Below are 13,076 nucleotides of genomic sequence, written 5' to 3' on the forward strand. Positions count from 1 at the left end.
GACTATTTTCTTATCTTCATCTAATCTATTTATTTGAGTTCACATCAATTGTTTTAAAGTTGATTGCTTCCACTTGTGATGCAAAACTTGTAAAAGAATAAACACTACCATTTTTTTGTGCAATTGGTAAGACCTTCCTATCATGGCCTATGTTGATGTGAAACCTCAAATCCACAAGTTTGATGGGAGAGACTTGCACCCATGGCAAGTGTTAGTAAAATATAAAATGATGGAGAGAGGCTACTCACCATTCATCAAAGGGACAAAATCAATTGATCCATCCATTCCTATGGATGTTAAAGTTGCTAAAAGAGCCCAATCCATAATAATGTTAGACCTAGATGAATCTTTCATTCACCATATTGACTGGCTTGCAAGTACAGAAGAGAAATGGGATGAGCTTGAAAAATTTTATGGTGCGAAAAGTCTCAATTATCTTTTCTTTAAGCATTTATCCATTTTAATCTTAAACATGGATTTCCCTACAATTTTAAGTTAAATTTGTCTCCTAAGTGAATACACAAATATGTGTACTACCATCTACATAAACCCAATCATTTTAAGCTGTATTTGTAGCATTGTGTCCTTGGTGATTGCACAAATGTGTGCACTACTATCTACATAAACCTAATCAACTTTCCTTCCATGTGTCCATGATAAGTATTATGTCTTCTATATTTGATATGAATATGATCCCTATATGCTAGCTCTAGTTCTCCCTTTTTTATATTAATTAAATCATACCATTTTCTCCTCAAGGATGAGTTCATTTTTAGTAGTTGTTAACATCAATATTTTTTCTTCCAAGATCTTCAAGCACATTATAAGGGACATGATTGACTCCGAAAGAAAAATCTCCCATACAAAATTTTCTTCTCTATCTAGCTTCATGGTTGTCTTTAGCTCATGTGTGACCTATTTTGCTTTTTTACTTTTTGTTGCCCTTCTAATGTCAATTTGACTATTCTTGTATTTAGTAATTTTATTAACTGAAATATTTGCATCTTTTCCAATATCAAACAAACATGTTTCAATTTGATTTATACTAGATGGGCCTTCATCAAAACTTATTTTTAATAGCTACCTAGTAGGTTCAAGTTGCTTCAATCCTGACTTGCTTGCATCTTTCCTATCATTCCTTTGAGGCATGTGATACATCTCCCCTCCTAAAATTCCTAGATATGAACAATTATCTAGAATAGTTATAGCACCAGTGGATTAGTATAGTCACTTATGTACTATTTGACTCAGTATGTCAATTTCCTTTATGTTGTATTCTATCTATACTTTGTGTATATTATATTATGTGAGAAAGGAGGACGAAAAACCAAAAAGAGATATTTTGGTCTCCATCACTCTTCTTATGTTCTTTAGTGAAATTCTTCATGTATTGTATGTGTTTAGTGTAGTAGCTCAAGCAAGTTCCCCCACCATGCGAATCTTGATAGTGATAAGATAGGTGGTACAAATTTTTTATAAATGAATCAATAAAAAGACAAGCATTTGAAAGTCTCTAGAGGTACTAGAGAAGGAAAAACGCTCTTTACAGGAAAAAATGAATTAGTAAGAGAAGAATCCTTTGACTTCCTTGCAAAATTATTTATGGACATCCCCATGGCTCAACCAAACCAATGTCCCCTTTCTCACCAAATACATATTGGAAATGTGAATGATCCTCTTGCCAACATAGTCCCACTGTTGATTTTTGAGGGAGGGTACAATGAAGACCCCGATCTTCATGTAGGAGATTTTATGGTAGTATGTGTGGCCAACAATGCAAAGACCCCAAAGCATTGGCTTGTAATATTCCTCATCACTTTCAAAGGTTTGATGTTTCAATGGTATGAAAGATAGGCAACATGAACATTCTGAATATGGGATGAGCTAACCTTAGGTGTGAATGATTTGAAGAGTAGATGAAAGATAAATTTGTGAACTTATGTTAGTTACCTAGAGAACAAGTTAAATCCTATGTCTTTATAATAGGAAGAGATGGTCCAACCATAACCTAGATGATGGAATTCAAAAGGGAGTATTCCTTAGGGAACTTCAACCAAAGGTCATGAAGTTCATGAAACTAAGAAGGCTAGCTTATTTACAAGTTACATTATAAGATGCTACATTGTACAATGAAATGGAGGCTAGATTGGGCATTAATCAAGGGAGCTTGCCTCCCTCTATGCCAATAGTGATTTATTAGCCAAATTCAATCCTAGGGGTTCTACCCTATCCCTACCCATAGGTACCCACAATGTCTTACTATGATTCTCAAACTCAAAAATGGCCACAAATAGTATCTTCAATGACGACTCAACCATAATAGCAATGGTCTCACTGATTTCCTCCCAATGATTAATCAACAACCACCTTGGAATCATACCAACTAGAATTAATAGCTAGAAGAAATTTTGAATCAGAATCAAAATGAAGCCCCTTTTGTATCAACCCAATCTATTTATGTGATCCTCTTTATGTAGTAACCACAGAGAGACACCATCAAACCCCACAACAAGTGTATTAGGAGGAGAAAGTCTAAAGGAATATTTTTCAAACTTAGTTGCCTTGCCAATATAAAAAAGGAGTTGAGGGATGTGAATATAATATATTCAAAACCTTGAAAATGGATACTGCTAGCATTTTCAATATCAAAGAGCAACTATAGTTTCTCTTAGAACAATTAAATGGGGCCAAAAATACCATCAAGTGGGAGTGGGACATTTAGCCACTAGATGTACATGAAAAGAAACAATCCCTAGAGCTACTATTGAGAGAAAGATGATGGAAAAGTATTCTATTCATAATGGATTACTTTGTAAATAATGCAAAGTGTGTGTGCTTGATGATGATGATATTCACAATATAATTTTATATGTGTCAGGATATGTCAAGTATGAGACACCTTGGCATACAGTGGACTTTTGCCTTAGTTGTTTGCTACTTTTAATGGGTGCATATTATGACAATGGTTGAGTGTTATATGTATAAAGTTGAATGGCACAAACAAGCAGTGATATTATATCCTTAACAAATTCTTGATAGAAACTAGAGTAGCATTTCTATGGATTTTGTCACAAGAATGAGAAGTGGACTTAATGATTTAATTAAAAATAAACTCTACTTCTAGTACCCCTAGCTCTTGGCATGGTGATCATTACACCATTAGTGAAGGATTTGACACGAGGGTATGCAATGGAAAAGTGTACATGCCATGTGGTATAATGATGGGGAAATGTTCTTAGTGCTTGAGAATGAACCATATCAAAGATAGATTCTACTCTTTGACAGAGATGTAGGATAGGGAAAAGAAAGAGGAGGAAGCAAGGTAGTATACTTATGGGACTTAAAAATGACAACCCAAGATATTGGGCCAAAGCCAAGAGATTTTGGATCCATCTTTGGCCCTACATGGTTCCTATATCAAAGTTACACAATAGTCTTGTGGTGGTTAGAAGATTAGAAGTTGAGTACTATAGATGTGGAAAAAAAGGCCACATTTCATCAAATTTTCCTAATCCTAGAAGATCAATGGGTTACAAGACATTGTGTAGCAAATGCAAAGAAGGAGGCTACAATGCAAAGGATTATCTAAATCTTGCTCTTGTAACATGCTAAGATGAAAGGAGAAACAGTTCCAAAAGAGAACATTCCACCAATAAAGATAGTAAAATTCATACTCCTAAAATAGATCTACTAGATAGTACAACATAGAATACTATAGTGTAGAGCAGTCTAGTCCAATAAGAGATTCCAAAGATAGCCTAGGAAGTAGATCAAGAGTCTAGGAGACATAAAAGGTAGAGTTTCCTCCAATCGTAGGAGAGACAAAAATGCAATTTATTCTAAAATAGAGAAAAAAAGATGAAAATGGGTGTCATCCCATTTCCTAGCCACCTAGAAAAGCTAGTGGAATCCATTAAGTAGTATGACTTGATCAAGGACTTGGACCTTAGGTATTGTTTATGCAAATTGAACATGCTATAAAAGATAACACAAAATAACATAGCTTGATATAAGAAAATATTTGAAAGAGATTATAAATGAAAAATAAGAATGTAGTATTTTTATTTTATTTACAATATGTATATGAGTTTTTGAATGCCTTCTACCTACATTAAAAAGATCATAATACTTACAATGAGAAACACATAAGCTTACTCAATACTAGAAGCTCATAAGTGCACATATTTCAACACTATAAATAAGAATCATATTACATTCAAAATAATAGTGTTTCTCTCCACACCTTCAAGTGCTATATGAACTATGGTCAATGCTATAACTCTTTGAGAACAATATCTTCCTTATAGTAGTGAGCTCTTCATATACTTTCTAAAATTGAGTCTTCCCATGAAATATCCAGTTGTCAATATGTTCTTGTATCTGGTTATCCAAGGAAGGAGGTAGGAAGTTAACCGTGCAATTTATTATTGAAGATGAGACATACAATAGTCTTAAAGTCACTAAATGGTAGGCCTTGATAAAGTAAAGCATGCTTGATTGACCATCACTTTTGCAAGCACTCAAAGATGGACTAGATTGACTTTCCAATATGTTGACATAGCCTAATTTTAGGAGTCCACATACACTACATTTGAACCAAGATTGTTGATACAAGTATATTCCAAGTGATAAAATATAATAGGATGGAGATTGCATGGAAGAGTCCCATAAATGATTGAACTTTGTACATTGCATGGTGTAATCCTTAAATCGAGATTTAAAGTTAATTCATGAAAATATAAAGATTTAAAGTTACCTCATACAACAAATAGACAAGTGGAAAATGAGCATATCCTAAACCCTATATAACAATCAACAAGAACAAAAATCTTAAGCCTAAAATTTACATCTAAACAAAGAATGCCAACCTACTTTAAAAGAAATTTGCATTAGGTTGCACCTAATACATGGGATTTTTATGCAAGTAAACCCCCAAAACTCACAATGGCAGATGTACCAATCACTTCCTTGTGTGATGACTTTCATTGATGGTCCTAAGTTGTATCTAGTAGAAGAAGTTAGAAATTCTTTCAAGGCCCTTCCTAAAGGCCTTCCAATTATGTCATTGACCATCATTTATGGTAGAAAATTAGACTACATTCAAGAAGGGCATTGATTTAGATGAACCCCCTTGTAAATCCCATGAACTTCTTTAGCCATGTGTAACTTAAAACCAATGAGAGATGTGCTCCCACAAGAAAGTAATAATATAAATTTGTTGTTATGAGTATGCAATCTCATTTCAATGATAATATTATCCATCAAATCATTTTTTTGGATCTTTCAAATACTCATCACTAACTCCTAATCAATAAGTGTGAATTAATTGACCTTCCTTGTTTGGATTCCTTTATAACTTATTGGAAGGTGTATCCAAATATCCTCTCATGGGTTCCACAAATGGTGTGTACCCCTAGCTAAAATTTTTCTAAGTTTCTCCCTTGAATTTTTTTCTAATGTTGTCTTTTTAGATGTCAACATGGAACAATATTCAACTTCAAGATTGTTGCATGTTAAACTACCAACATTTGCAATAGTCAAGTAGGTGAAGTAACTTAGTATGTGTAAGAGAGAGCTATGGATAGATAACAATCTCTTCTACTTTTCTTATATATGGAAAACTCCCTTCTTAAAAGACTCAAGCACTACAAGTTGATGACTCAACCAATCACTAAAGGACAAATCGAGAAGTTTAGTTTCTCCTTGACCGCAACACACGATATTTATTTTAATTCATACATGTAAAGACGTGCGCTAGGAGAGAAAAAGAGGAGATAGATGACTATAAAAGCGAGAGAAGATGAGTGTAGAGAGGACAGAGAAAGATAGGAAGAGAGAGAATGTAGCCATGGAAGCTGAGATAAAGGAGATGTAAGATTAATAGACTTTTGTATCAATTGAATGGTGAAAAACAAAAGTCTCTTACACCTTATATATGAGCTAGTGTAGCTAGTATTTCCCCACATTATTATTTTCAGTCTGTTACATTCTATCCCCACCTAAATATTTTTATCCCCAAAAAGAAAATCAAAACTTACGACAAAGTATGGGATAGAGAAAAACTGAGTACTACTCTATTTCAACCATTACAATGGATGAATCAATGAATATTTCAAGAATTCGAAAAGAATAAAGGAGCTATGATTAAGTATATTGTATATATATAAGTGGGGAATGAGAAAATCCATAACTTGATCATGAGTCTTTGGCAACATCAAGGTTGTAGAGATGGAACATCATGATGTCTACTATAGTACCCTACTATAATAAATTTGAAATAACTTTCGGTAGGAAGATTCACTTGGGGCATGCTAGAAATTAAAACTAAGCTCTTTTTGAACACTTTCAATCCATATAGGTTGTGTTTTATTGTCCATAATACAGAGTAAAGTTTGCTTTCAAATAGAGAGCTATTTGTACTCTATTTGAGCTAGTCCAATAATACAGAGTAAAGTTTGCTCTCAAATAGAGAGCTATTTGTACTCTATTTGAGCTAGAATAGGGCCATAAATGTTAGATTTTAGCCAAGATTACATCCTTTAGATAAGGGAACTCCTCTATAATAAAAGTTGGTCTCCAAGAATCTTCTTGCAAGGGTAATCCTTACTATTTGATCAAATATTATTTTATCATTATTGATCTAAGATTCTTGTCCTGCTAGCCAATGACCTCAAGCAATATTAAATGATGTCCTCGTCATCTATGAGTGGACACTCTTCTAGATAATCCATAGTAGATCCAATAAAAGGCTTCAATTAACTCACATGGAAGACATTGGGAATCCTAGTGGATGAGGAAAGTGCCAACAATTGATATGCCAAGTCACTCACTCTCTTCAAAACCTATAGGGACCATAAAATCTATGAGCCAATTTAGTGCTAGAACCATCTTTGAGAGTAGCATAACCAAACATGGGTACTTTCAAAAGCACTAAATCCCCTTCTTGAAACTCTAGACTCCACATTTTCTCATTAGTATAAAGCCTCATTTGATCTTAGGTTTTCTTTAGATTCACTGTACATTGTTGAAGGAGAGCCTTCCTTGCTCTGAGGGTTGATCTTGTCATTGAGAATAACTATGGAAAGGGGTACCATGTAGCCATACAAAGCCTCAAAAGGAAAAAATCCTATGCTAGAATAAGTGAAATTACTATAAGCAAATTTAGCCAAACATAGCTATGAATCCCATGCATTTTGTACATCATGGAAAATATGTCTAAAGTAAGTCTCCAACCACTTATTAACACTCTTTGTCTAGCCATTTATTTGAGAATGGTAGGTTGTAGAAGGAGCTATTTTGGTGTCCATGGAGATGAATACCACTTGCCAAAAGTTGCTCATTAACTTGGCATCTCTACCATACACTATAACCTATAGTGATCTATGTAGCTTAAAGACATGCTCCATGAATTGACTTGCTATTTAAGATGCTATATATTGAACCTTTATGAGAATAAAGTGGGCTACCTTGATGAGTCTATCCACCGCCACATAAATGCTATCCGATCCTTTCTCGGACACAGGTAAAATCCATAGTAATATGCATCCATTTACCTTGAAGGATAGGCAATGGCTGCAATAAACCTCCTGGCTTTAGTGTATTATCCTTGTTTTATTAGCATGGTATATAACTAGACACAAAAGTCTTAACATGTTTCAAAAGGCCCTTCTAATGAAAACTTTTAGTAATCCTGCCATAAGTCTTGAAGATATCAAAATGATTAGCTATTTGTAGGCAAGGAATGCATCTCTTAGATTATTTTTTGAATAAATGGGAAAGTGTGTGGAATGAAAATCTTGCCATGATACCATATCAGACCATTTTGCAACTGAAATTGGGAGTTCTTATCCATAATGCCTTGCTATAATCTTTGAAATATAGGGTTGAATTGAGGCTAAATTCATGGTCTAAAAGATAGGCCTCCTAGATCTCCTTTGTCCAATCACTATGAAGTTCTAATATGGCTAAAACCTTGTATGCCCACATCCTGGATAAGGAATTAACAACTATGTTATCCTTGCATGTGTGGTATATATGATGTCAAAGCCATAATTATGTGCTGTAAGTACCCATTTTCATTGCTTTGGAGTGAGGTTCGACTAAGGTAGAAATTATTTGAGGACCCTATGATTACTTTTCACCTTGAATTGGCTGCCATAAAAATAATGTTGCCACTTCTTGATTGCATGAAGAATGGCTAGTATTTCTTAGTCAGTGTAAGCATTCATTGCTATCTCCTTATCATTAAACTTGCAACTCTCAAAGCCTATTACCCCATGCACCTACATTAAAACTACTCCAATGCCCCATCCGCTATCATCACATTCGATACTAAACTCTTTAGAAAAGTCAGGACAAACAAGGATAAGGGCAAAGGTAATAAAATCTTTCCAATAGATTAAGACTCTAATCATCTATGACATTCCAAAACAAAGCTTCTTTATTTAACCTATCTGTGAGAGGGGCTATAATAATTGCATAATGACAGATAAATCTACTATGTAGAATGAGGATAAACTAAGAAATTCATGAAGGGAAGTGGTAGTAGTAGGTATAGGCCAATCTTTAATACATTACACCCACCTCAATCTACGTGAATGAATACTTAGAATCCTTAGCAAATAACCTATGCTTTCTCAAGATGTTAAATAGCTTTTGCTCATGTGTCAAATGATCTTGTAATGATTTAATGTAGATGAGTATATTATCAAAGAATTATAGCACAAAAGCGAGAAAGGAAATGATGAAAAATCTTGTTCGTGAGACTTTGAAAGGTAGTTAGAGCATTTATCAATCCAAATCACATTACTAGAAAATGATAGAAGTCATGATTTGTCTTAAAAGCAACCTTAACCTTATCACCCTGCTGCATGTGAATCTGATGATATCTAGATTGTAAATCTATTTTGGTGAAATACTTTGTTCTTTTAGCTCATCAAGTAAATTATTTACCTTGGGATACTTTTTCTTCACTGTGATATTATTAAGATCCCTATAATTAGTACACATCATGAATGACCCACCTTTCTTTTTCACCAAGAGTACTAGGGATGTGTAGGGTGAAGAACTAAGCTGTATAGATCCCATCTCCAACAATTCTTTAATCTGCTTGGCAACCTCTTCTCTTCCACAGTTGGAAAGCATATAGGGTGGTTTTCTTACTGGCTCAGAATGAGGCCCTAAATCAATTAGATGATCACCTTGTCTATTAGGGGGCAATGCTATAGGTATAAAGAACAAGTCCTTGTACTCTTCCAAAGGATCTTTCAATGTTGAATTCTTAGCTAATTCATTGGGCTAATATGACACTTCTTTGTTAAGATGCAAGACAAAGATTTGGGATTTTTTCTTGAATTCCACTTTGGCCTACTTTGTTTTAATAATCAAAAAAATTATTTTGTTTTGGATTCCATCTAAGTGTATGAGCTGTCCATCATTGACAAACTCTAGGTATAGTTGGAAGAAAAATTCCATAATAACTTTGCCTAACTGATAAACCAATCACAGCCTAACACACAATGTCAATGGAGCCCATATTTGAAGCAATTAAGTCCATTTGTTGCATGTAATTTTCAACGAGTTGAATATGCACTTTGGAACACCTTTGGTTGCTTATTTGTTCATCTCCGTTTGCTACTTGGACTTTGAATGGTTGCTATAAATTAGCATAGGGAAACACTTCAACCTATCTTTGGCTCATTTATTTATGAAACTATGGGTACTATCACTTTCAAACAAAAGGAATACATTTTTCCCATTAATGCTTCCTTGGATACAAATTGTGTTTGGGCTTCTTAATCCTATCCATGTATCCATTGAAATAGAGGAAACAATTGTAGTATATGACTCATCATTCCCTCCTCGATCAAAAGAAATGCTACCACTAGGATCAAAAGGAAAAGTATGAAGAGGATTATAGAATTTCTCTTGTCCAAAATTCTCACCAATATCCTCATTCATTGATGGTAGCCATAAGTGCATTTGCATCATCATTATCATCCTCTAAATCCTCAAGGACTAGCATACTATGAACCTTGGCTTTGGCATTATTGTAGACACACTTTGTTGCATGATTGGCTATATACTTCTCACGACATTTAAAACAAAGCCCCTTTTCTTTTTTTCCTTGTATAATTACATAGGAATAGATGTTGGATTACTGATTGTTGAAGTATTTCTAGGCTTACTATCCCCTTAATTTTGATCCATTCTTGAACTAATTGCTAGTCGCCTAAATGTACAATGCTATCTTGAGGAATTGAAAGGTGGATATGTAGGTATCTAAGGGCTACTAAATGGCATATTACCTCTTCCATAACATGCACCTAACTATATCTTGTCTCAATGTATTTCTTTGCTAGCCAAAAGACAACAACAATGGTGCCTCCCTTTTATACTTCTTGGAATGCCTTTCAGCTAGCTCAATAGTCTTAACCAAACTTGTAAGGAATTGTGCCATTACATCAACTGAAAGACTAGGATGTAAACCATACATGTATTGGTGAAGCTTATTTTCATCACTGAGATAGACTCCACATACATAGTAAGGTTCAAAAATTGAATAGTATATTCTGTCACAAAAATATGCCTTTGCTCTAGGCCATACCAATGTCTAGCAAACTTTTTTTTTCCTCTATGGAAACATAGACTTACACAATGATAACTTTTAAATATTCCCAAGTGTCCACCTGATGGTTTTCCTTCTCCATGTATCTCCACTAAGTGTGGGCAAAACCCTCTAGCTATATGGTGGAAAAGTGGATCTTTTGGTCATTAGCTCTAGGGAATATGTCAAAGTAGTCTTCTAATTTGGAAAGCCACTCCTCAAGTTCTAATGGAGAACATGATTGTCCATTATACTTAGACAATATGATATTATCCTTCAATTCTTTATCACCATGATTTGGTTGTCCACCACCATGAGGTTGTGATCATTATTTATACCACCATAACTAGCATTGTTAGAGTAGTTCTTTCCAAGGAAGGGCTAAGGTCTAACATTGGGAGTAGATACTCTAGTGGCAAAAAACTACCTCCACCAACATAACCCCCACTTGCATTACCCAAATGATCATTGCCTTTATGTGAAGCTTAATCTATCTCATAGGTGGAATGAGGAATCTTCCCTAGGAGATGCCCAAAAGATTAGGATTTGCATTAAATGATGACCATGGCACTTTATCCAAAATAATTTGTGGCTCCTTTTCCTTCTCCTCGTGATTTCATCCATTCGGTAATTTGAGCAGCAAGTTTGTCAATAGAGGGCTAGGTTTTCTCTTTCTCTTGCCTCTCTTTATCCTTCTCTTGCATTTGAAAATCTATCCATCTTGTGATTTGAGTGGTAATATTATCAAGAGAAGACTCCCAAACTTGTTCATAGCATCCAATAATTCACTATGTCTGATTAAATGTCTTGTTTCATGTTGACATAAGCTATTATTCAAGGTACTATAGGTGCCCATGTCATAAGAATCCTCCTCATGATCATCCCCATGAATGTTTCTATCCTTAGGGTCACTAGTGTCTTTGATTTGCTATTGTAAATCCTCAACCTTCGTTTTTACCCTTGTTCTGTGCCATTTTAGAGTGTAGTCCTATAGTACCTATTGTCACTAAATCTTCTATAACTTTTGTCAGAGAGCTCTAATTGATAATTTTTTTGATTCAAATCAAAGCTTACTTTTCCCTCTTCAAATAGAGCACTAACCTTGTAATTGGAATAAGGTAAACAAAGAAGTTATGGTAGTCCAAATGTTTTCAACAAAAATTGTCTATCCCTATTTGAGTGGCCCTATGGGAGGCCTGTATGTCCAAATTTAACCCTATTTAACCCTCTATCTTTACTATTTGAGCTGAGAAAACACTATAGAACATTGAGGCACATGTGCATGACATGTCAAAAGTAATAAATGCCATGTATCACCTATAGCTGGTCCCAAAAATACCCCAAAATGACTTCTAATACATTGTTTCAATAAAACAACCTAGAATAAACCTATACAATACTTGAAATAACCTATATAGCTATGAAAAGCTTAAAATTGAGTCCTAAATGCTCAAGTGAGCTGTTGCTCCTACAAGTACTTGTACCTTACTTTTAAAGGCTGAATAGAGATGTAATCGACTTGGAATCTTTGTAAACTAATTGAGGATTACCTTTTTTGAGTGCCCTTGAGTTGAAATCTTCAATTCTTCAATAGCTCTACTCGTAGTACTTATGTGAGGGATAAAATAGCAGGATTAGCTCCATACACGGGTTTTGATTCATTAGGAGAGGTGGGCAAAGTTTCCCCTAGGTTGATTGGTTGCACCCCTTTGGGGCTCAATGTCTTTGATAGTGAGGGAGGGTCTTTTGTTCCACTCTCTCCCTCAGCATCCACCTTTTTCCTCAGTTAGAATCTCAACATGGTTATGCTATTCTACTCTAATCAACTAGTATGAAATGCATTGCTTGAAGGAATCATTCAGCTCATTCCATGATATGCATTGGATTGGATTTTGAAATAGTAAAAAAAATGGAAAGAGGGATTTACCATGTGGTGATTCACTACTTGATTTACCATTAATAATTCATTTTTAGTTATTTTTTTCATGGATTAACCAACCATCAACAAGGTATAGTATTTGATTAAAGAATCCAACCAACAATTGATTCTAAAGCAATAAGGATTTAATGCAATGCCCCAAGACCAAGTAAAGGCTTCTAATTTTCTAATTTAATGAAGATAGTGATTCAATGACTCAACGAATGGGCTTAAATTTGATGGAAATATTCAATTATTTAATCTCTCAATCAAGTGGATTAAGCTCAACAACAGTTTGCATATAATAACGCACCATATACAGCTACAAAGAAAGCACCATTTGAAGTTATTTATAGATATCGATTGCCTACACCTGTTGCATCATTATCAAACAAAATTCAAACTGCTGATGATATTGCTAACATGCATGCTACTATTTTTTATGAAGTTAAAGATATGATTGCCAAAGCCCAGCAATCATATACAAAACAAGCAAACAAGAAAAGACAAGCTATGAAATTTAAAGTTGATGATTATGTTTGGTTACGAATT

Source organism: Lygodium microphyllum, chromosome 1 (assembly GCF_053477565.2).
Source record: "Lygodium microphyllum isolate KBCC chromosome 1, Lygodium_microphyllum_v1.1.10, whole genome shotgun sequence".
Lineage (NCBI taxonomy): Eukaryota > Viridiplantae > Streptophyta > Polypodiopsida > Schizaeales > Lygodiaceae > Lygodium > Lygodium microphyllum.